At 38.1% G+C, this 25,166-nt stretch overlaps 1 protein-coding gene across 3 annotated transcripts in view; it reads left to right on the top strand.

Annotated features, from left to right (window-relative positions):
- The window catches only part of RSF1 (remodeling and spacing factor 1), a 152,582-nt gene that overhangs the window by 8,916 nt on the left and 118,500 nt on the right, over positions 1–25,166 (top strand). Inside the window, exons 2-3 of one of the 3 annotated variants that reach the window (XM_055581404.1) lie at positions 3,481–3,619; positions 4,035–4,128. The exons of 1 other annotated variant lie outside the window; for it this stretch is intronic. The gene's annotated coding sequence lies outside the window, so the exon portion shown is untranslated. Of the gene's footprint in view, positions 1–3,480; positions 3,620–4,034; positions 4,129–25,166 lie in introns of those variants that run through there. One more of the 3 variants, XM_055581405.1, reaches the window with a different exon arrangement.

Raw genomic sequence — 25,166 nt, 5'->3', positions numbered from 1 at the left:
TCAGTTGGTAAAGAATCTGCCTGCAGTACAGGAGACCTGGGTTTGATCCCTGGGTTAGGAAGATCCCTTGGAGAAGGGAAAGACTACCCACTCCAGTATTCTGGCCTGGAGAATTCCATGGACTGTATTGTCCATGGGGTCACAACGAGTTGGACACTACTGAGTAACTTTAACTTCGCTGTATGAGAATGATACTCTTTCCATTAATAGTTGGAAAGTGAATGCCATGTTGGTTAATGACAGCACTTGAGTTAACCAGATTTTGTGTCCCACTTAATTAGATGTAGTATTTAAAATGAATGCATAGAGTTGGAAATTCAAGCCTAGTCTGTGATAGTCTAATGCAGGAGTGGGCCAGTTCAGTTCAGTTGCTCAGTCATGTCCAACGCTTTGCGACCCCATAGACTGCAACACGCCAGGCCTCCCTGTCCATCACCAACTCCCGGAGCTTACTCAAACTCATGTTCATTGAGTCGGTGATGCCATCCAACCATCTCATCCTCTGTTGTCCCCTCCTCTTCCCACCTTCAATCTTTCCCAGTATCAGGGTCTTTTCCATTGAGTCAGTTCTTCATATCAGGTGTCCAAAGTATTGGAGTTTCAGCTTCAGCATCAGTCCTTCCAATGAATATTCAGGACTAATTTCCTTTAGGATGGACTGGTTGGATGTCCTTGATGTCCAAGGGACTCTCACGAGTCTTCTCCAACACCACAGTTCAAAAGCATCAATTCTTTGGTGCTCAACTTTCTTTATTGTCCAATTCTTACATCCATACATGACTACTGGAAAAACCAAAGCTTTGACTAGATGGACCTTTGTTGGCAAAATAATGTCTTTGCTTTTTAATATGCTGTCTAGGTTGGTCATAACTTTTCTTCCAAGGAGTAAGCGTCTTTTAATTTCATGGCTGCAATCACCATCTGCAGTGATTTTGGAGCCCCCAAAATCAAGTCTGTCACTGTTTCCATTGTTTCCCCATCTATTTGCCATGAAGTGATGGGACCGGATGCCATGATCTTAGTTTTCTGAATGTTGAGTTTTAAGCTAGCTCTTTCACTTTCATCAAGCTCTTTAGTTCTTCGCTTTCTGCCGTAAGGGTGGTGTCATCTGCATATCTGAGGTTATTGATATTTCTCCCGGCAATCTTGATTCCAGCTTGTGCTTCTTCCAGCCCAGCGTTTCTCATGATGTACTCTGCATATAAGTTAAATAAGCAGGGTGACAATATACAGCCTTGACGTACTCCTTTTCCTATTTGGAACCAGTCTGTTGTTCCATGTCCAGTTCTAACTGTTGCTTCTTAACCGGCATATAGATATCTCAGGAAGTAAGTCTGATGGTCTGGTATTCCCATCTCTTGAAGCATTTTCCACAGTTTGTTTTGATCCACACAGTCAAAGGCTTTGACATAGTCAATAAAGCAGAAATAGATGTTTTTCTGGAACTCTCTTGCTTTTCCGATGATCCAGCGGGTGTTGGCAGTTGATCTCTAGTTCTTTTGCCTTTTCTAAATCCAGCTTGAACATCTGGAAGTTCACGGTTCACGTACTGTTTAAGCCTGGCTTGGAGAATTTTGAGCATTACTTTACTAGTGTGTGAGATGAGTGCAATTGCGCTGTAGTTTGAACATTCTTTAGCATTGCCTTTCTTTGGGATTGGAATGAAAACTGACCTTTTCCAAGCCAATTGGCTGTTTTTGTAAATAAAGTATTATTGGTTAATGGCCATGCTAATTTGTTTACATACTGTTAATAGTAACTTTCACACTAAAGTGTCCGAGGTGACTGATAGTGACAAAAAAAGTGTAGTCTACAAAACCTAAAGTATTTACTGTCTGGCCCTTTACTGGAAAAAAAGAATGTGAATGAACGTAACTCTCAGATGATTTTCTTTGTGTTTGAGAACACTTTTAAAACCAGAATAATACTAATTAAGTGTGTAGAGTGTCTTGTGAATGAAAAATTGAAGCAGTAGTTTCCTCAATATTTATCTAATTTTACACACAACCTGTTTTACTGCTCTTTTGTCTTAGGTTAGGTGAATTTAAAAGCTTTTCTGGGGAATTCCCTGATAGTCCAGTGGCTAAGACTCCACTCTCCCAGTGGAGTGGGTCCTGGTCAGGAAACTAGATTCCCACACGTCACAAGTAAGAGTTTGCATGCTGCAACTAAAAATCCTGTGTGCTGCAACTAAGACTGGGCACAGCCAAATAAATATTAAAAGCTTTTCTGTTAACAGGTTGATGAAGACATTACATTGAATTAAATTCTTTCACCCAAGGATAGCCATGGGTTCCTTGGTCTAATTATCCTAAGGCAAGGCTGGGACAGAGGCCGAGTGACATACTGATTGGCAGTAAGGCTTTGAATTGTTATAATACTGCTGTTAACACTGGCTTCAAAGTTCAAGTGTACTGATTTAAGATCTGATTTGGAGGTAGAGTCCCAGATCTTGGTGAGGATAAACTTGGGTGAACAATGATGCCATGTTCTTAGATAGGAAAGTATGTATTGACTGAAGGTAGGACTTAAAAGATTTACTTAGGTTACTTAGGGCACAGAGGGTTGGGGAGAACATACTGGAAAATAGCCTATTTATTAGTGGGTGATTTTATGTGTCTTGAGAATCAGTATTTTACAGGGAAATTAACAGAGTATTGGTTGTAAAACTTCACATTTCAAATTCCGGATATATCAGGAAATTTACTTTGATATTTTTCCTGATCCTTTTGTCCCAAGTGTCCTCACAGTTGGTTCTGCAAATAAATACGTACCATTTCCTCACTGTTTAAATGTTAGAAGTCTTTTAGGGAAAAAAATTAGATAGAATGAATTATTCCAAATTGTAACCTGCTTTTTTGTTTGGAGTTTGGGGATATAGCAAGATTGTAACACATTGAAGAACTTTGTCTAATCAGAAATATAATGGAGCTTAATTTATACTCCCATGAAAGTCTTAAAAAGCTTTACTTTATTAGAATCAAAGGAACCATCTCCAGTAGTACTGTCTCGGGCTGGCATGTGAGTCCAGACATTCTATAATATTCCTCATTTTAGAGAATTTTTGTTCTATAAATTTTGACTGTGATCAACTAACTGGCTTGTCCTTGTCTTGCTTTCTGCCTTAATGGCCTTTTCATTTTGTAACCTATCTTCTTTTCTTACATTTATCTGATTTGATTCACCATGATATCTATGTCTCATCCTTTTTCTTTCCTATTTTCCCATATTTTGGACCTCCCTTTCAACCTTAATTATATTCTTCATTCCTGTCTTTTATAGAAACAAAGTTAAATTATAAAAAAACAAAACAAAAGGGGCTTTGGCATTTACATCTTTACCATAATTTTATAGGTAAAATGTCTTTAGTAATAATGTTATAGTTATTAAAACTTATTGTTGAATCAGGCTTTCTGCCAAGATTATTTAATCCTTATAACAACTCTATATTGCTGTTATATTGCTACTTTTGCATTATAGGTAAAGCAACTGAGTCTTAAGAGCAATTACTTTAACACTTGCCTGAAGCGGTAACTTGTCTGAAGTCACACAGCATTAAGGAGTTGGAGAAAAATTTGGTACAAAGATAGTTTATGGTGCCGTGGGAATTTAAAAACAGGTAAATCCGACTTCAAAGCTCTAGTTATTGAATACTGTACTGTCCTCTCAGGTAGAATCTTAGGATTATAATGTCATCTTCAGTATCATGGTTGTGGTCTGAGTGTTCACACTTAGGCTTCTGAGTCAGATTATATCATTGCTTTTCTACTCATTTACACTTTTTTATTTTGTTCCAATTTATTAGTGTGAACATTATTATAAAAGTTGTATTTTAATGGGTTACTGAAATAAATTAAAAGTAAAGAAATACAAATTCATAGATAACAATTGATTGCCCTGAACATGAATTTATGTCCTTAACATCTATTTATCATTGCTTAAGACAATGAAATAGCCTTAGAGATACATCTGACCTTTGAGCAACATGAGTTTAAATGATGTGGGTCCACTTACATGGGGATTTTTTTTTTCAGTAGTAATTACAACCGTACCACGTGATGCAGGACTGGTTGAATCTGTGGATGTAGAACTGCAGATACGGAGGCATCGTGGATGTGAAGCATGCATGTACGTTCGCAGTCGTGTCTGACTCTGTGTGACCCTGTGGACCATAGTCCACAGGCTCCTCAGTCCATGAGGTTCTCCAGGCAGAACACTGGAGTGGGTTGCCATTTCCTTCTCCCAGGTGTCTTCCTGACCCAGGGTTCGAACCTGCATCTCTTGTGTCTCTTGCCATTGGCAGGTGGATTCTATACCACTGTGCCACCTGGGAAACTCTGTGGATATGGAGGGATCATGATAATTTGTACTCAGGTTTTTAACTGTGTGGAGGGTCAGTGCCCCTAACCCCCATGTTGTTCAGGGGTCAACTCTAATTCTCTTCTTGAATCTTTTAAAATTAAGATTCCATCTCCTGTAGCTGTAAGAATATCATCAAAAGCCTTCAGGGTGGATTCCCCTGCTGTTACGACTTCAGTTTACCCTAAATAAAGAAGTGATCTTATTTTTTTCCTTCTAGCTCAGTGGTATATTATAATTAGGTGAGTTAATTAACTATTTCTGGCTGCTTATTGGAATCATCTGGCGAATTATTTTGAAAAATACCGATGCCTGGACATTACCACATGCCAGTAAAATTAGTCTCTGAGGATTGTGGTTCTAGCATCAATGATTCTTTTTTCCTTTCTTTCTTGTATTGGCGGTACATGTATCTTAGTTCCCCAACTAGGGATTGAAACCAGGCGCTTGGCAGTGAACACCCGGAGTCTTAACCACAGAACTGCCAGGCAAATCCCACAGCCTCAATGATACTAATGTGTGATAAAGGAATGTCTGTCCTCACCTATCTGTCCTGGTACTTTTCTTCAAATTTTGTTGTAAAGTCTATTTTGTCTGGTATTAATATTGCCTCTCTCGCTCTCTTTTGGTTACTGCTTCTCACAGAATACATACTTTTTCATTTTTTTAACCTCCTGTGTCTTTGACTCTACAGGTTGTCTCTTGTAGACGGCGTGTATTTGTTTTCATGGTCATGTTTTTGTGAATCTAGAAATGCAAATAGTTACATATATAACTGCCGTAAGGGAGGAGGTACTTTGATAATATAAAAGTGCAAATACCTTACTTTTCCGGAGATATGGATGATTGAATAGGAGATGGAAAAGCATTCCAGATAGTAAACAGCATGGGAAGAGGCTTGAAAGTGTGAAGTAATATGGTGTATCTAGGAAACTTTAGTCATTAGCTTTCTAAAAGATTTGTGGTTGAGGAGCTTCCAACCATGTGAGAAAATCACACTGAGACATGAGTTATAAGCTCCTTACAAGTATTTTTTTTTTCTTTAAAGTAAAAAAAAAGTGCATGAAATAAAGGCAAGATGTCAGTGACTTAGTATCCATAAAGAATTAATTTTGCTCTATTCACTTTGTTCTAACATTATTCACTTGTTTGTAACATAACACTGAGCATATAGTAGGTGCTCAAACGTTGGTTGAATGAAGAAATGTCATGTATGTCAAGTAAGTAATGATGACTCTTTTGATGTACTTTTAATTTTTTTTTTCTTTGCTTGCTAGAGATTTGTCATAGTGTAACTCTCATTTTCATTTTGGGTATTGCTTATATGGATAGGTACAATTGACTCTTGAATGACATACAAGGGATTTAGGGATGCCCACCAGGGGACAACAGAGGATGAGATGGCAGGATGGCATCACCCACTCGATGGACATGAGTTTGGGTAAACTCCGGGAGTTGGTGATGAGCGGGGGGCCTGGCATGCTGCGATTCATGGGGTGGCAAAGAGTTGGACACGACTGAGTAACTGAACTGAACTGAACCCTCAATGTGGTGGAAAGTCCATGTGTAACTTCATAGCTGACTGACCATCTCTATGTGGAATTCCATGTTGGTGAATTCAACCAATTACATATCGTTATAACCATCTGTAGATTGGTATAGTAATGTGGTGAAAAAAATATGTTGTGTAAGTGGACTCATGCAGTTCAAACCCCTGTTGTTCCAGGGTCCACTGTACTGCTGAATCCCCTTCTGTCCACTTGTTTCCATTCTTCCTTTTTTTTTCCTTTTTCTTTCTTCCTCTCTTCCTCTATTCCTTCCTCCCTCCCTGCTTCCTTCTTTCTTTCCATGTTTCTGCCAGGTCCTCTACATCTTGGGTTTTATTATTATTATTTACTTATTTTTCAATTTTTGCTTGTAGGGGTTTAGTTCTCCAACCAAAGATTGAGCCTGGGCCCTTGGCAGTGAGAGCACAACGTCCGTGGACCTCCAGGGAAGTCCCTATCTTGGGTTTTATAATAGTACTTTAGAAGCCTGAGATGGAAAATCTTTGTGTAATCTCTCAGTTCGTTTCTTAGGATATATGATTGTACAAGGTTGTAAGTGCATGGTGAAACTTGTATTAACCTCTGTCTTCTAAGCTTATTAATGTTTATAGGAATCTTCAGAGTATAGTTCAAAAATCCACTTTTTCTTTTCTTCTGAAGACATCCCAGGGAAAAGTCATCTCTCTTCTGCTATTTACTTAAAAACAGTTTTTAGTCCTATTTCTCAGAATCAATTTATATCATCTCCACCAGGGGTAACTCGAAATTCTTACTTGTAAAACTAAAATTTTTTTGAGTTGTTGAAAGGCAGTGTGGAGGCTTGAGAGTAGGAAAATCAGCTAGAGAATATTATTGATATGGGTTGGGGCAATGGCTGTGGGGAGTGAGAAAAAAGGCCAGATAGGAGTAAGATTTTGCACATAGAATTGATAAGGATTTAATGATCAGATTATTGTAAAAGATCTTCAAGTAAAAAGATCTTTTGATTGTGTGCGACACCTTGAGATCCCACAGCCTATACCCTACTAGGCTCCTCCGTCCATGGATTTGTCCAGGCAAGAGTATTGGAATGGGTTGCCATTTCCTTCTCCAGGGGATCTTCCTGACCTGGGGATTGAACCCAGGTCTCTTGCATGGCAAGCAGACACTTTACCCTCTGAGCCACCAAAAGAGGTCTCTTGCATGGCAAGCAGACACTTTACCCTCTGAGCCACCAAAAGAAAGGGAAACCCAAAAAAATATTTCATATGACTAAAAAGTGTTTAGTATGATTCCTAGGTTTCTGAGTGGGTAATTGATAGTTTCATTATTGATGGCCAAAAAGCCCACAGTATATGTGGGGATGGTGTGATTTCCCTAGTTTAAAAAATTCAGACTTTGTATGTGAGCACTATTTGAAGAACTAGCCATGTTAATTTTATAGCTTACTAAAAGCTTGTTCTGGAATAAACAGATTATGGCAGTATAACTTACTTTATAGCTCTTTTTGTGATATATTTAAGTTGCTGTTTATATGTTAAATACACATTTAACATTTTGTTAAGGACATTTTTATAGAATGCCTTATTTATGTACTTAAAATAATTAAAATTAGCTTTATTAAACTGTCTTGGCATTGATGCCCAATTGTATTCTCTTGTAAGCAAAGCTTTCTTTAACTGAGTCTGTCATTTTCATTTGCAGAAAGGTTTTGTTGTAATATTAGCGATTACTGTGTTCTGCTGAGTAAAGATTTGTTAGTTGTTAGACATTTTGTTCCCCCTCCCCACAAATAAGTGGATGGAACTTCAAATAAATTGAAATGCTGTTCTAAATAAATAGATATATTAAATAAGTAGTGTGGGATGAGTCCGTTATATAGATGAGAAGTACTTAAGTAAATGTGACCTTTGTGTTCATAGTTGATGTAATTCTTGATTAATCTTGAAAGATTCTTTAACAGAAATTTTAAGTTGAATTCCATTTTAGGAGTGATCTTTCTTCAACTTTTACACATGCTATTAGACACCATGTGGTAATTCAAACCTGTATTAGTACTTGAGTCTGGTCTCACACCATTTAGTTAGTGAAGGATGGCGCTATCATCTTGAAAGACAAAATGTTACCCCTCTAAGAAATTATAAATACTTCTTAAGCTAGAATTATCAATAATGTAAATAATTGTATCTAAAGGAAATTAATGTTGGGAGTTTTTTTTCCCTTCTCTCTATGGTTGATACTTGAACACAGTAACTTGCTTTAATAACTCAAGCAGTATAAAAATCTTAACAGGCTTCCTCCCTGACCATTCCTTTGAGTCCCACAACCAACCTGCTGTGTTTTAATTACCTGGGATTTTAGTTCCATATGGTCATTCATTCATTTATGTTTCTCAAAAATTATTTAAATTAGACTGTGTGTTTTAGTAGTTTATTTACTCACCACTGTTTTTGATTCCCACATTTTTCCTCTTACATTCATTCTTTTGTTATAGTACATTCTTTTTCAAACAGGATTTCTAAGAGGTGAACTTGTGTTCTTGCATGTCTGAAAATATTTTTATTTTGTCCTCTGTTTTTACTGGCCATTTAAATTGAATACAGTATTCAAATAATTTCCCCCAGAACTCTTTTTATCTTTTAGCATCCACTGTTACTGATGAGACATCTGCCAGTTTGATTCTTGTTCCTTTGTGAGTTTCTTTTTCTTCCTGAAATATTTTTATAATTTTTTTTCTTAACCCTCAGAGCTCTAAAATTTTTTAGGATGTGCTTTTTTCTTTGTTTCCTTACTTTTTAAAATTTATTTAGGTTAATTTAATTTTAAATCATTAAAACTAAGCTCAAACACATTTTTATGAATCAAAATAGGAGCCATTACAGTCAACACATTTTTGCCGATGAGAAATAAGTTTGTTTATTCCTGTAGTGTAAAAATCCGCGCTTTGAGATTTGATAAACTCTTGGATAGTATTTTCTGCCTCCTCCTGGTTGTGGAAACATTTTTCCCTGCAAAAAGTTGTTAAGATGCTTGAAGAAGTGGTAGTCAGTTGACAAGAGGTCAGGTGAATATGGCAGATAAGGCAAAACTTCACGGCCCAATTCGTTCAGCTTTTGAAGGGTTGGGTTGTGCCATGTGCAGTTGGACACTGTCATGGAAGAGAATTGGGCGCACACTGCTGACCAGTGCCGGCTGCAGACAGTACAGTTTTTGGTGCATCTCATTGATTTGCTGAGCGTGTTTCTCAGGTTTAATGGTTTCTTTGGGATTCAGAAAGCTGTAGTGGATCAGACTGGCAGTAGACCACCAGACAGTGACCATGACCCTTTTTTGGTGCAAGTTTGGCTTTGGGAAGTGCTTTGGAGCTTCTTCTTGATCCAGCCACTGAGTTGGTCATCACCTGTTGTCATATACAATCCACTTCTTATCACACGTCACATGATCAAGACATGCAATCGACACATGGTTCATCATTGTTGCATAGAAGAAGAGAAGATGACACCTCACAACGACGATATTTTTGATTTGTGGTCAACTCACGAGACACCCCCGTTTCGAGCTTTTTCACCTTTCCAGTTTGCTTCAAATGCCAAATGACCTAATGGTTGATGTTGAGTTCTGTGGCAACTTCTCACATAGTTGCAAGAGGATCAGCTCCAGTGATTACTCTCAGTTGGTTGTTGTCAACTTCCGGTAACCGGCCACTTCACTCCTCATCTTCAAGATTCTTGTCTGTTTTGCAGAATTTCTTGAACCACCACTGCCCTGTGTGTTCGTTAGCAGTTCCCAGGCCAAGTGGCATTGTTTATGTTGCGAGTTGTCTCTGCTGCTTTATGACCCATTTTGAACTTGAATAAAAAAAATCTTTAGAATTTACTTTTTGTCTAACATCATTTCTGTAGTCTAAAATAAATATAAAATAAATAATAAGTCATTAGCAAAAATACATAAAATGAGAAATGCACATTAAAATGATGTATACCATAACCACATTTATTTAAAAATGTTTTTTTTTTTTTAAAAAGAATGTATTGTGATATCAAATGGCTAAGTCAACAATGCACAAATTACTGCAGTTAACTTTTGCACCAAGCAATATTTATATGGCTGTACCGGGCCTTAATTGGGGCACACTGACTCTTCGATCTTTGTTGTAGTAAATGAAATCTTGAGTTGTGGCATGTGGGATTTTTAGTTATGGCTTGCGAATTCTTAGTTGCAACATGTGGGATCTAGTTCCCTGACTAGGGATTGAACACAGGCCCCCTGCATTGAGAGCACAGAATGTTAGCCACTGGACCACCAGGGAAGTCTCAGCTTTTAAAGATTAAAGATTCTTTGTACATGATCCTGTTGTTTGTAAATGAAGACAGTCTTACTTCTTTGTTTTCTATCTGCATATCTTTGATTTCTTTTTCTTCCCAGAACTACATGTAGAGTCATGAATATAAGTGGTAGTTAAAGACATTCTTGGCCTAAGATCATCCTGATCGTAGGGGAAAAGCATTTAGTTTTTCACCATTGAGTAATGGCAACCCACTCCAGCACTCTTGCCTGGAAAATCCCATGGATGGAGGAGCCTGGTAGGCTGCAGTCCATGGGGTCGCTAAGACTCGGGCATGACTGAGCAACTTCACTTTCACTTTTCACTTTCATGCATTGGAGAAGGAAATGGCAACCCACTCCAGTGTTCTTGCCTGGAGAATCCCAGGGACAGAGGAGCCTAGTGGGCTGCCGTCTATGGGGTCGCACAGGGTCGGACACGACTGAAGCGACTTAGCAGCATGTTGATAGCAGATTTTTCACTATGCCCTTTCTCAGTTGAGGAAGTTCACTTCTATTTCTAGATTATCAGAAGTGGGTGTTGGATCTTTTTTTTTTAATATTTAGTTTCTGGTGCGTCGGGTCTTAGTTGTACCGTGTGGGATCTTCATTGTGGTTTGCAGGATCTTCGGTTGTGATGCGCAGGCTCTGGAGCATGGGCTCAGCAGTTGCAGCACATGCGATCTTAGTTTCCCAGCCAGGAGTTGAACCACTGGACCATCAGGGAAATCCCGTCTTTTCCCCATCTATTTGCCATAAAGTGATGGGACTGGATGCCATGATTTTAGTTTTTGGAATGTTGAGTTTTAAGCCAACTTTTTCTCTTTCCTCTCTATCAATTACCCTTTTATATATTTGCTAAAATTGTGTTAAGAAACTTTGCATCTATGTTCATGAGGGATATTAGTCTGTAGTTTTTGTTCATTATGTATTTTTCTGATTTTGATATCAAGATAATAGTTGCCTCATGGGAGGAATTGGAAAGTATTTCCTCCTTTTCAATTTTCTGAAATTATTTGTATAGAATTGGTATTCTTTAAAACTGTGGCTCAATTTACCAATAAAACTATCTAGGTTTGTAGTTTTCTTTATGGGAAGGCTTTAAACTACAGATTTCATTTCTTTAATAGATATGGGATTATTCATGTTATCTGTTTCTGTTTGGATGAGCTTTGGTACTTTGTTTCTTTCAAGGAATTTTTCCACTTCACTGAAGTTACAAAATTTAACAGTGTGCATTTGCTCATAGTATTATATTCTTATGTTTTTCATGTCTGTAATACATCTCATTTCTGATATTGTTAATTTGTGTCCTTCTCCCTCTTGCCTCAGTCTGAATAGAGGTTTATCAATCATTTTAATTTTTCTCAGAGAACCAGCTTTTGGTTTCATTGATTTCTGCTGTTTATTGTTTTCTCTCCTCTGCTTGTTCTGTGTTACATTTGTGTTCTCTCGCCTCTCACCTCTTTAAAGTAGGGCTTTTATTTTTTTTCTCTCATTTTATATTATGTAACTTTCAGTTATACAGCATTATAACTGAAAGCATTATAGTTTAACTTCTGTGTGCACTACAGAGTATAAATCTGTTTACCATCTATTACCTTAAACTCAGGACTACCCAGCTGATGCAGTGGTAAAGAATCCACCTGCCAGTGCTGGAGATGCATGATATGTGGGTTCCATCCCCGGGTCCGGAAGATCCTCTGGAGTGGGAAATAGCAACTTGCGCCAGTAGTCTTGCCTGAAAAATTCAATGGACAGAGGAGCCTGGCAGACTACAGCCCTTTGGATCTCAAAGAGTCGGACATGACTGAGTGTGCACGCACACACACACACACACACACACACACACACACACCAAACAGTTGACCCCTCTTCACCCATTTTGCCCACCCTCCTGAATTACCTTTTCCCACTGGTAACCACTATTCTGTTCTATCTGTGAGTTTGTTTTTGTTTTCTTTTGTTTGTTGGATCTTATTTTGTTTCAGATTTCACATATGAGTAAAATCATACAGTATTTGTCTTTGACTTACTTCACTTAGCGTAATGCCCTGAGGGTCCATTCTTGTCACAGATGGCAAGATTTCCTTTTTTATGGCAGTGAACATAGGGATATATCTTCTTGAATCAGTGTTTCCTTGTTCTTTGGAAAAAATACCCAGGAGTAGGGTAGCTGGGTCATGTAGTGTTCTATTCTTAATTTTTTGAGGAAATCCATACTATTTTCTATAGTGGCTGTACCAATTTACATTAAATTCTTTTGTTTTCATTTTCTGCTCTGTCTGGGTGAATTCCATCAAACTTCTTCTTACTTACTTACTGATTGATTTTTCTACCTCATCCAGTCTGCTGTTGAACCTCTCTAGTATTTCATTATTATTATTATTGGTTCAATTATAACTTTTTATAAAAATTTTGTTTGGTAGTTTCTTATTTTTTCTCTCTTTGTTGAGGTTCTCACTTGTTCATACATTCTTCTCCCAAGTTCAGTGAGTACCTTTATGACTATTACTTTGGACTGTTTATTGGATAGATTGCTTACCTTTATTTTGTTTAGTTCTTTTTCTGAGTTTTATCTTGTCTTGTGATTGGAACAGACTTCTCTGTCTCCTCATTTTGCCTGATTCTCTTTGTGTGTGTATTAGGTAAATCATCTACCTCTCCCAGTCTTGAAGGGGGTAGCCTTATGCAGGAGATACCTTATGCTGCTCAGAAGTGCAGTCCTGCCTGGCCTTCAGATGCTAGCACTCAGTGGGTACCCGCTGGGGGCTGCTTGCCCCCTCCGGCAGTGTCAGGGTTGAGCTGCTGCTGTGATGCACTGGTGGGTGGCACTGGTCCTGAGAATGACTGTGGGGTCTGGCTGCTAGGTGCTGGTAGGAGGGGTTTTCATCTGGCTGGCTTTCAGGCTTGGAGGAGGCACAAGAGGTATGGGGCTCTTGGTGGGCCATGCCCACTGATGTTAACAGGTAAGATCAGTGGTCTCAAACTTTTTGGTTAAAAAAAATTTTTTGGTAACAGGGACTGGTTTCATGGAAGACAGTTGTTCCATTGAATGGAGTAGAGAGTGGGGGAAAAGGGATGGAGGGTTGGGGGTGGTGGAGGTGGTGGTGATTTACGAGATAACATGAGCTGAGCACTGGGGAGCTTCACACACTGGCCTGCTGCCCACTGCTTGCTGTGCAGCCAGGTTCCTAACAGCCACAGACCAGTACTGGTCCTTGGCCTGGGGATTGAGGGCCCCTGGTTTAGATGGAGATTTCCAAAATGGCTTCCGCCAGCGTCTTTGTCCTTAGAAAGCATCCCGAGTGGTTCCTCTCAAATAAATGCTTCAAAATTAGTAAGTAGATCCCCTTCCCCTCTGGCCCGGGTCTTTTCAAACTTGTGTTTATGCACTGGTGTTTCAGTTGATGCAGTCTGTGTGCAGTCTCCTTGGGAGCAGCTTTTTTTGTTTGTTTGTTATCATTCTGTAGTTTTCCTGGACATACTCCTTGTTTCTTGTTTTTTTAAAAATTTTATTTACTTATTAACTGTGCTGGGTCTTCCTTCATTGCTGTGTGTGGGCTTTCGCTAATTGTAGTGAGCTGGGACTACTCTTCATTTCTGGTTCGTGGGCTTCTCATTGCAGTGGCTTCTCCTTGCAAAGCATGTGCTCTCGGCATGCAGGCTTCAGTGGGCTCAGTAGTTGTGGTTCGTGGGCCCTGGAGCGCTGGATCAGTAGTTATGGCTCACAGACTTAGTTGCTCCTCAGCATGTGGGGTCTTCCCAGACCAGAAATCAAATGTCCCCTTCATTGGCAGACTGGACCCCTCGGGGAGTCTTTTTTGTTGGTTTTTAAAGCCAGGTGTTTGGGGGGCTCCTCTGCTCAGAATCTGAGGGTTGGGATGCCCAATGTGAAACTCAGATCCCTCACTCTTTAGGGAAAATAGCCATACGTTTGTGATCCTTCCCAATTGTGGATTGTGGGCGAGGTGTGGTTTTTCCTTTGGAGGATCTCTGTTTCTTCTACCCATGTCACTGCTGTCCTTTTATCCTTTGTTATGGAGATTCTTCTCATCTAGTTTTCAGGTCTCTTTCAGAGGGAATTATTGTATTTAGTTGTGGATTTGTTGTTTCACGGGAGGTGAGTTCAGGATCTTTCTACATCGTCAAATGGAACCTGATCTCCTTCATTTGCTCTTTTTAAAATTAGTTGAGATATAGTTGACATACAGTGTAAGTTTCGGGTGTGCAGCATTGTGATTAGACATTTATATTAATTCCATTTTGAGACGATCACTGTGATAAGCCTAGTTACCATCTGTTATCACTTAAAGTTATTATAATATTGCTCTGTATTCTGAATGCTACATCCCCATGACATTTGTTTTATAACTAGAAGTTTGTGCCTTTTGATTTTATTTGGCTGCACTGGGTCTTAGTTGTGTCATGCAGGATCTGGTTGCAGCTTGCAAGCTCTGAGTTGTGGCATGTGGGATCTGGTTCCCTGACCAGGCACCTGCATTGGGAGTGCAGAGTCCTAGCCACTGGACTATTAGGGAAGTCCCTACTGGATTTTTAACATCAGACACTGTAGTTTTCCTCTCTGAAATTTTTATTTATGTATTTTTAAAGAAATATTATCCATGTTTTCATTTAACACAGTCTTTGCTCTAGCTTCTTGAACCAATGTATTATAGTAACTTATATAATACCTTTTCATGTCCCTATTTGTTCTATTCTTTGAGTCACTTCTGAGTCAGATTTAATTGTTTTTTCTTTTCATGATAGGTTTAATTTTCTGCTTTCGTTTTTGTGTCTGGTAATTTTTGATTTGATACTAGACATTGTTAATTTTAACTAAGCTTGATGCTATTTTTGTATACCTGTTAATATAATAGTCTTATTAAATTCTGGATGTGATTCAGTTGTTTTGGAACTGTTTATTTTATATCTTGCTTCTAAGCTTTTTTAGGTGGGACAGGATATGTGTTTATTGCAGAATTTATTTTCTTCTGACTGACGGCAAGACTCATTTTTCTGTAGTCAAATAGTAAATATCTTAGGCCTTGTGAGCTATTCTTTCTTGCAGCTGCCTATCCCTTCTGTTACAGTGTGTAAGCACTATACTCCATAGGGAGTGTTTAAAAGAATGAGGATATTGTGAGATTTATTCTTGACACTGTAATTTGAATTTCATCTAGTTTTCAATTCTCATGAAATATTACCACATGACTTTTTTTTTTTTTTTTTTTAATAATGTAAAAGCTATCCTGAGTTCTTGGGCTGTACAGAAGCAGAAGGTGGACCAGATTGATCCGTGGGATATAATTTACTGACCCCTTTTCTAACCAATCCTATTTGAAATATGACCTTTTTCTATTTTGGCTACTGGGGACAGAACTTTTAAGACTTGTATGGGTGCTGGGCACATTATTTCCTCTAGTCCTTTTAGTGATTCTTTCCCTCACCTTGGGTAGTTTCCTCACATATGTACACTGATCAGTACTTTGCTGAAGACTCAGAAAGGGCTGTTTGCAGATTTCCAGAGTGGTCTCTGTACCTCTCACCTCTTTGGTCACTACTCCATGAATGCTAATTCCTATCTCCAAATTGTCTTTTGATGCCCAGCCTCACCTCTTTGACAGAGGGAAATTGCCAGGTTTTGATTGGGTCCTCTCTCTTTGCCTCTTACCCCACTAATACATACTGGGATAATTGTAGTGTTTATTGTCTTTGTTTCTAATCTTTTATGTATCACTGTTCACTGTCTTTTCTCACCTCTTGTGTGATTGATGTCTTGAGTGCTGCTGTTTTATATATTCTGTTCTGTTATTTGGTTGTTTCAGGTAAATACAATTTCTGTTGCTCCATATTAATTGAAAACACAAGCCTATTACTTTTTCTCCTTCTCTGGTTTTTTTTTGTTTGTTTGTTTTTTACTGTCATTTTAAGGGGTTTGTGGAGAAGGGACAGCCCACTGCCTTGGTGCAATGTGCCTCCATTATTTTGAGAATTAAAATATTGGGACCTTTCATTTCCCAAGTGTGCATTTAGTGCTTACTGCGTGTTAACCTCTTTTCTGGGTCTTACGAATAAAATTTTAAATGAACTTCCATTATAGGCAGTCTCCAAAATTAAATAATGAACATAGTGTCTATCCATGAAATAAGGGATTTGTGGAAAAGGGACAGCCCACGCTCTTGGTGTAACGTACCTCCATTATGGATTCCTTTTGGATTTACTAGCTTGAGTGAATCATAACTAAAGGTCCACAAATCATTTATTTTTAAATGGCAATTTTAGATTTAAGTAAATACATAGCTACTTGTCTAAATGCCAGATAGGCTAAAAATGATACTGTATCATTGCTTTTTCTTTCTTTTTATGGCTTTATTCTCATTTGTTTCTTTTTAAAAAAGATTATTGGCATATAGTTGATTTACAGTGTTGTGTTGGTTTCAGGTATGTAGCACAGTGAATCAGTTCTCAGGGTTTTTGTGTTGTTTTTTTTTTTTAAAGACTCTTTCCCCATATAGGCTATTACAAAGTACAGTAGAGTTACCTACACTATTTGTTGTTTCATTATTTTTTGGTGTTTTTTTAAAATTCAGTTGTTTGTATCATTGTTTTTGTATGAAATAGTCTCAGCTCACTATGGTAATATGTTTTCCCCATATTGATCAAATATTATTATTGATAGTTAATAGTAACTTTTCTTAGTAAAACACGATTTTAATAAATTCAGTTTGGCAAGCCAAATCTCTTAAAACGTATTTGTGTTGAAAAAAAATGGGATGCAATGTGACATAGAGTCAAAACGTGGTATTTAGTGTTAGCTGGGTTATAATATTAGATTTGCCACTTGATATTTATGTGTCCTGGGCAAGTTATTTATTTGTGAGTCTCTTCATAATGCTGACAACAATATGCATCTTTAAAGTTGTTTTAAGGATCCAGTGTTCCCTCTTGCTTTTTTGGGAAATTTTAGAAACCAACATATGATATCCCTATTGTTTACCTTTAAGTAGTTGACATGTGAAAAATAGATCCATTTGTAATTCATTCTTTTTTGAATTTGTATGGTCTGCTCAATCAACAGTTAGAACTGGACCTGGAACAACTGACTGGTTCCAAATAGGAAAAGGAGTACGTCAAGGCTGTATATTGTCACCCTGCTCATTTAACTTATATGCAGAGTACATCATGAGAAACACTGGGCTGGAAGAAGCACAAGCTGGAATCAAGATTGCCAGGAGAAATCTCAATAACCTCAGATATGCAGATGACACCACCCTTATGGCAGAAAGTGAAGAGGAACTCAAAAGTCTCTTGATGAAAGTGAAAGAGGAGAGTGAAAAAGTTGGCTTAAAACTCAACATTCAGAAAACGAAGATCATGGCATCTGGTCCCATCACTTCATGGGAAATAGATGGGGAAGCAGTGGAAACAGTGTCAGACTTTATCTTTTTGGGCTCCAAAATCACTGCAGATGGTGACTGCAGCTTCACTCCTTGGAAGAAAAGTTATGACCAACCTAGATAGCATATTGAAAAGCAGAGACATTACTTTGCCAACTAAGGTCCGTCTAGTCAAGGCTATGGTTTTTCCAGTGGTCATGTATGGATGTGAGAGCTGGACTGTGAAGAAGGCTGAGTGCTGAAGAATTGATGCTTTTGAACTGTGGTGTTGGAGAAGACTCTTGAGAGTCCCTTGGACTGCAAGGAGATCCAACCAGTCCATTCTGAAGATCAGCCCTGGGATTTCTTTGGAAGGAATGATGCTAAAGCTGAAACTCCAGGACTTTGGCCACCTCATGCGAGGAGTTGACTCATTGGAAAAGACTCTGATGCTGGGAGGGATTGGGGGCAGGAGGAGAAGGGGGCGACAGAGGATGAGATGGCTGGATGGCATCACTGACTCGATGGACAGGGAGGCCTGGCATGCTGCGATTCATGGGGTCGCAAAGAGTTGGACACGACTGAACATGAATTTTGTTGCAAAAAATTTGAAATTTCTTTTTTCTGACGATAATGGCTTTGTCACAAATAGTTGGTAAACTGGACCAAAATATATGAACCATCTTTTATTAGATATTACACCAAAGGCAGAGTAGGATTGTGGTCCCCAAGAGAGCGGTAATAAAGAATATGAGTTTCTACAACTACCGTGGCTTTTTGCCTGGAAGCAACTTTGGAATTGAAGAAGCAGGGAGGGGGAGCCTAATGATCCTGTAACCACGCTCAGTTGAGGCACAGACTGGATTTTGGCAAGGCTTGGGCAGCTACAAGTTGCATGGTCAAGTTCTAAAAAGATAGAACTATGCAATCAAAGGAACTCCAAGGGGCTTCCTTGGTGGCTCAGTGGTAAAGAATCCATTTGCTAATGCAAGAGACACAGGTTTAATTCCTGATCTGGAAAGATCTCACATCCACAGAGCAGCTAAGCCCGTGTGCCACAACTATTGAGCCTGTGTTCTAGAGCCTGGGAGCCACTGCTACTAAGCCCATGTGCTGCAACTGCTAAAGCCCATGTGCCCTAGAGCCTGTGCTCTGCACCAGGAGACACCACTGCAATGAGAAGCCTGTGCACTGCAGCTAGAGGGTAGTCTGTGGAGCATGAAGACCAAGCACAGCCAAAAATAGTTTTTTTTTTTTAAAAGCTCCAGAAATCTTTATATGGGCTACCTTGAGTCTTTAATGAATACTAGGTCGTGAATGCATGAACTCTGTAAACCCAGACAGTGAACATCCAGGAAATTACTAGCAGAATCTTTACCAGATTTATGCAGGAGACATTTAACTCTGACCAGAGTGAAGGATCTTTTGGTGCATCCAAGACATTCAGTGGAGAGCCCATTGGATTTGTCATGTTGTAAAGATAGAAAAGTTCTCGGGGAGAGGGGGCTCAAATAGATCTCTAAATAATTACCTGCTAAAACAAAACCCAACTCTCTGATGATTGCAAACACTCAAAAACAACAGTGTCATTCATATTTTCCCACATCTAAGCAGAAATTCCTAGACATTGCAAGAAACATATCCAAGGTAGTCTATAACCAGGAGAAAAGTCAGTCCAGAGAAATAGATCCAGAAATGAAAGAGGTGATGGAGCTAGCAGACAGGGATATTAAAAATAAAATAAGTTAAATTAAAAAATTTAAATGTAAAGAAAAATATGAATGTAATGGCTAGAGAAATGGAAGACATGAAAAAGAACCAAATAGAACTTCTAGGAGTAAACAAAGGATTATCTGAAATAAAAGTTAACTGAACAGATTTAACAGTAGATTGGACAGAGCAGAAGAACAGACCAGTAAATGTGAAGATACAGCAAAACTTTATAATCTTAAAAGGAAGCAGAGAAAGACAGCTGAAAATAGTCAGTGGCTCATTGGTCTGTGAGATAGTACCAGGTAAGCTCAACAAAGTATATTTGACATTCTCAAAGGATGGAACCAAAAGTATTGTAAGAAGTAGTGGCTCAAAATTTTCCAAATTTGATGAAAATGATGAACTCATAAGATCCAATAGTCTGAACAAACCCAAAGCAGGGTAGATCCACACAAAAATACCATGAGAGCAGTTTCTAAAAACCAGTGATGAAAAAGAGTATTTTGAGTGCAGCCAAAGGAAAAGACATATTATGTATAGAGAAACAGTAAGGACTTCTTGTCAGAAACTATGGAAACTAGGAGATGATGAAACATTTTATATTCAGGAAAATTTCCTTTGAAAGCAAGGGTGAAATAGAAACATTTTCAGCCCAAACTATAGAATTTGTTACTACCTAGTTGAAAGTTACTACAAGAAACATCTTTCAGATGGAGGGAAAATGGATCAGATGAAAACTTAGATCTGGACAAAGAAATGATAAATATATTTGAGTATAAAGTACATTTCCCCTAATTTTAAAGATAATTGGCTGTTTATAAAGAAAAGTCATGAGTTTTATGACATATATGTAGAAGTAAAATGTATGATATACAAGGTATTAAGGATGAGAGCAGGGAAATGGGAGTACACCACAGTGTTGTAAGGGTAGCGGGTGTTCACATATTTTGTGAAGTAAGAGATATCATTGATGGTACAGTCTACTGAGTTAAAGATGTATATTGTAAAACCCAGAGCAACCACTAAGTATTAAAGAAGTATGCCGTTCAACTAGATATGAAATGAAATGCTAGAGTATGCCAAGTTAATCCCAAAGAAGACAAGAAAAGGTGGAAGAAAGGAACAAAGAAATGTATGGATATATGGAAGGTAAATGGTAAGATTATAGATTTAAATCCAATTATATTAATAATTGCATTAAATGCAAATAATTTTGATCAGGATTTGGTAAACTTCTTTAAAAAAACAGATATTAAGAATGTTTTAGGCTTTGTGGTCAGTATAATGTCCTAGAAACTCTTCAGTTCTGCCAGGGTAGCAAAAAATCTAGTTCTAGTTAGTTGTTCAGTCATGTCCGACTCTTTGCAACCCCATGGACTATAACTCACCAGGCTTCTCTGTTCATTGAATTCTCCAGGTAAGAATACTGGAATGGGTTGCCATTTCCTTCTCCAGGGGATGTTCCCGACCCAGGGATTGAACCCTGGTCTCTGCACTGCAGGCAGATTCTTTATGATCTGAGCCACCAGGGAAGCCCCATAGCAAAAATAAAAGTAACCATAGATAGTACATAAATTAATAAGTATGACTGTGTTTCACTAAAACTTTCTTTATATATACACTGCAATTTGAATTTCATGTAATTGTTATGCATTGCAAAATACTATTTTTTTCTTTGATTTTTTTTTTTTTTACTCCCAACTTTTAGAAAATGTAGAAGCGTTCTTAGCTCACAGGCTGCACAGAAGCAGATAATGGGCTGCATTTGCCTTTTGCCCTGTTGTAGTTTGCTAACCCTTGGCCTAACCTGCTCTCTCCAGTCTGGTCACCATTAGCTACCTGTGATATTTAAATAAAAATTAATTAAAATTAAATAAAAGGGATTGTCAGAGTGGATGAAAAAAATAAGACTCAACTGTATGCTAAAAAAATCCACAAAAATCCAGAGTTATAGGTGAAAAATAAAAAGGATAGAAAGTGCTATACTCTGCAAAACTAATCATAAGAAAGTTTGAATAGCTATACTAATATCAGAAAGTGGAAACTCCAGAACATGGACTAGAATGTTGCAGGAGTTACTTTGTCAAGGAGATGTAATGATTCTGACAGTGTCTTCCCCCCAACTCCCCCTGCCCAATAATGGAGCTCTAAAATATTGGAAGCAAATTGACCGAGTTGAAAGATATATATGCAATCTAAAGTTAAAATTGGAAGTTTCAACACTCCTCTCAGTAATTGATAGTGCAACTAGATAGGGAATCAGTCCTAATATAGGACATGAATGGTGTTGTCAACAAACTGGATGTTACTGACATTTCTCCTCATGGCGAAAGGTGCATTCTTTGGAAATGACGGACAACCTCAGATGTTGGCGAGGATGTATAGTAACTGGAGTAGTAGTGGGGGGAAGGTTAAATGATACAACCATTTTAGCAGAATGCTTGTGAGTTTCTTATGAAGTTAAACCTACTTATACTGTGCATGAGTGCACGTGTGCTCAGTTGTGTCCCACTCTGCGACCTTATAGACTGTAACTGGCAAGGCTTCTCTGTCCATGGGGTTCTCCAGGCAAGAATACTGGAGTGGGTTGCTATTTTCTCTTCCAGGGGATCTTCCTGACCCAAGGATTGAACCCATATCTCTTGCATCTCCTGCATTGGCAGCCAGATTCTTTACCACTCTGCCACCATACTATACACTCTGTCAGTTCTAACTACTATCTACACAAGAGAAATAAAAATGTTTGTCCATGCACAGACTTGTACACAAACGTGCATAGCAGCTTTACTTACAATAGCCTCAGACTGGAAATAACCTGAGCATTCATCAGATGATTGAGTCAGCAAATACTGTTCATAGAATGGGATACTGCTCACATCAATAAGGTGTGGATTGCTAACATATGCAAAATGTGAGTGACTGTAAAAAACATGATGCTGAGTTTAAAAAGTCAAACAAAATGAGGACATACTATATGATTCCATTTGTGTGAAACTCTAAAGACAAATCTACACTCACAAAAAGCAGATCAGTGCTTGCCTGAGGCTAAAAGTGGGTTCATTGACTAGGAAGGTCACAGGGAAATCATTTATTTAGTCATAGTCTCTTCTGGTTTTTAATTTTTTTTTTTTTTTTGGCGTATCTTAGTTTGTTCTCATTGCATTAGGAAGCTTAATCATTCATAAAAGAGTTTATGATTGGCAACTTGAAATTGATAGTGTGGGTAGAATTGATTGGTTGGTATAAACGAACATTGGAACATTCTGTTTTCTGTGTTTCCTTTAGAGGTTTTAGAAATATATCTGTTTTTCTATCTGCTTCTTTAAGTATGAGCAAGAAGTGTGTATTATTGTTTATTCATTTGCTAATCAGTCAGTTCTTTGGGTTATGAAAAGAGTATGTTTTTGAATAAATTATTTTAAAATTTTGTTTTGTCAAAGTACAGTTGATTTACAATATTGTGTGAATTTCTGCTATATAACAGTGATTCAGTCATATATATATATCTATATATATATACACACACAGACACACACACACATTCTTTTTCATATTCTTTTCCTTTATGCTGTATCACAGGATATTTAATGTACTTCCCTGTGCTATACAGTAGGACCTTGTTTGTCCATTGTATATATAATAGTTTGCATCAACTAATCCCAAACTCCCAATTCATTCCCCACCCCACCCTCTGCTTGACAACCACAAGTCTGTTCTCCATGTCTGTGAGTCTGTTTCTCTTTCATAGGTAAGTTCATTTGTGTCGTATTTTAGAGTCCACATATAAGGAATATCATGTTATTTGTCCTTTTCTGACTTAACTTCACTTAATAGGATAATCTCTAGGTCTACCCATGTTGCTGCCAGTGACATTTCATTCCTTTTTTATGGCTAAGTAGTTTCCATTGTATGTATGTAGTACATCTTCTTTATCTGTTGATGGACATTTATGTTACTTTGTTTTCATGTCTTGGTTATTGTAAATAGTGCTGCTGTGAAGATTGGAGTGCATATATCTTTTTGAATTACAGTTTTTTCTGGATATATGCCCTGAGGTGGGATTGCTGAATCATATGGCAACTCTTAATTTTTTGAGGAACCTCCATACTGTTTTCCATAGTTGCTGTACCAATTTACATTCCCACCAACAGTATAGGAGGGTTCTCTTTTCTCCACACCCTCTCCAGCATTTATTATTTGTAGACTTTTTAATGATGGCCATTCTCACCTGTGTGAGGTGGTACCTCACTATAATTTTTGATTCACATTTCTCTTATTAAAATAAAAATTTTTAGTCCAAATCATCTGTTCATTGAACAAGTGTTTACTGAATGTAGGGTATGTGGGTAGGCACTGTCCTAGGTGCTGAAGATAGAGGCCTACTTAATGTGGGATGGAGGTAATCAGAAGGGCATTTATAATACAGCGTGAAGTATAAGTAGAATAATGTTGGGATATTCAGCAGGAGCACTTAATCCTGATAAAAGAATAATCAAGGAGTGGATAAAAGAATGATTTCTTAAGATATGACAACCAAACAACTTTGAGGATGAAGAGAGGTGAGTTGATAATAGAGGGAACAGCACATACAGAGGTCTAGAGGCTAGAAACAGCATGGAATATTTGGGTATTTCATAAAGTTTAGTATGGCGGATTTGTTGAATCATTAAACCAGACTAATAACTCATTAGTCTGGACTTCCTGTTATATGAAGAAAAATAACCCCATATATTTGAAGCCACTCTGGTTAGGTTTTCTGATACTTGAACATATCCATAACCAGCAGAGGAAGATAACATATTTAAGTTAAAACAAAGAGATGGATGAGATAACCTAGACAAAAGAAATGAAGTCCTAAAATAGAACCAGCTTTCAAGGAAAGTGCAGAAGTGAGCCTGCAGATGAATCCAATACAGGGCAGAGAAATAAGAGGAGGAATCAGAAAAGCAGTGTCACAGGATGGCCAGGTTTCAAGAATGAAGTTGTGGGCACTGCTGTCATATGCTGCCAAATAAGCAAAGACTATAGTATCCATCTTTGCGTGAAATGTTCCCTTGGTATCTCATATTTTCTTGAAGAGATCTCTAGTCTGTCCCATTCTGTTATTTTCCTCTATTTCTTTGCGTTGATCACTTAGGAAGGCTTTCTTAACTCCCCTTGCTATTCTTTGGAACTCTGCATTCCAAAGAATATCTTTCCTTTGGGTATATCTTTCCTTTTCTTCTTTGCCTTTCACTTCTCTTCTTTTCTCAGCTATTTGTAAGGCCTCCTCAGACAACCATTTTGCCTTTTTGCATTTCTTCTTGGGAATGGTTTTGATCACCGCCTCCTGTAAAATGTCACCATCCATAGTTCTTCAGGCACTCTGTCTAAAAAATCGAATCCCTTAAATCTATTTGTGACTTCACTGTATAATCGTAAGGGATTTGATTTAGGTCATACCTGAATGGTCTAGTGGTTTTCCCTACTTTCTTCAATTTAAGTCTAAATTTGGCAATAAGGAGTTCATGATCTGAACCACAGTCAGCTCCCAGTGTATAGAGCTTCTCTATCTTCGGCTGCAAAGAAATAATCAGTCTGATTTCGGTATTGACCATCTGGCGATGTCCATGTGTAGAGTTGTCTTTCGTGTTGTTGGAAGAGAGTATTGCTACGACCAGTACATTCTCTTGGCAAAACTATGTTACCCTTTTCCGTGCTTCATTTTGTACTCCAAGGTGAAACTGGCCTGTTACTCCAGGTATCTCTTGACTTCCTACTTTTGCATTCCAGTCCCCTGTGATGAAAAGAACGTCTTTTTTTGGTGTTTTCTAGAAGGTCTTGTACGTCATCATAGAACCATTCAACTCCAGCTTCTTCAGAATTA

The sequence above is a fragment of the Bubalus kerabau genome, chromosome 5 (genome assembly GCF_029407905.1).
Source record: "Bubalus kerabau isolate K-KA32 ecotype Philippines breed swamp buffalo chromosome 5, PCC_UOA_SB_1v2, whole genome shotgun sequence".
NCBI lineage: Eukaryota > Metazoa > Chordata > Mammalia > Artiodactyla > Bovidae > Bubalus > Bubalus kerabau.
Note: the sequence above shows the minus strand (reverse complement) of the source record. Positions and strands in the feature narration are given on the sequence as shown.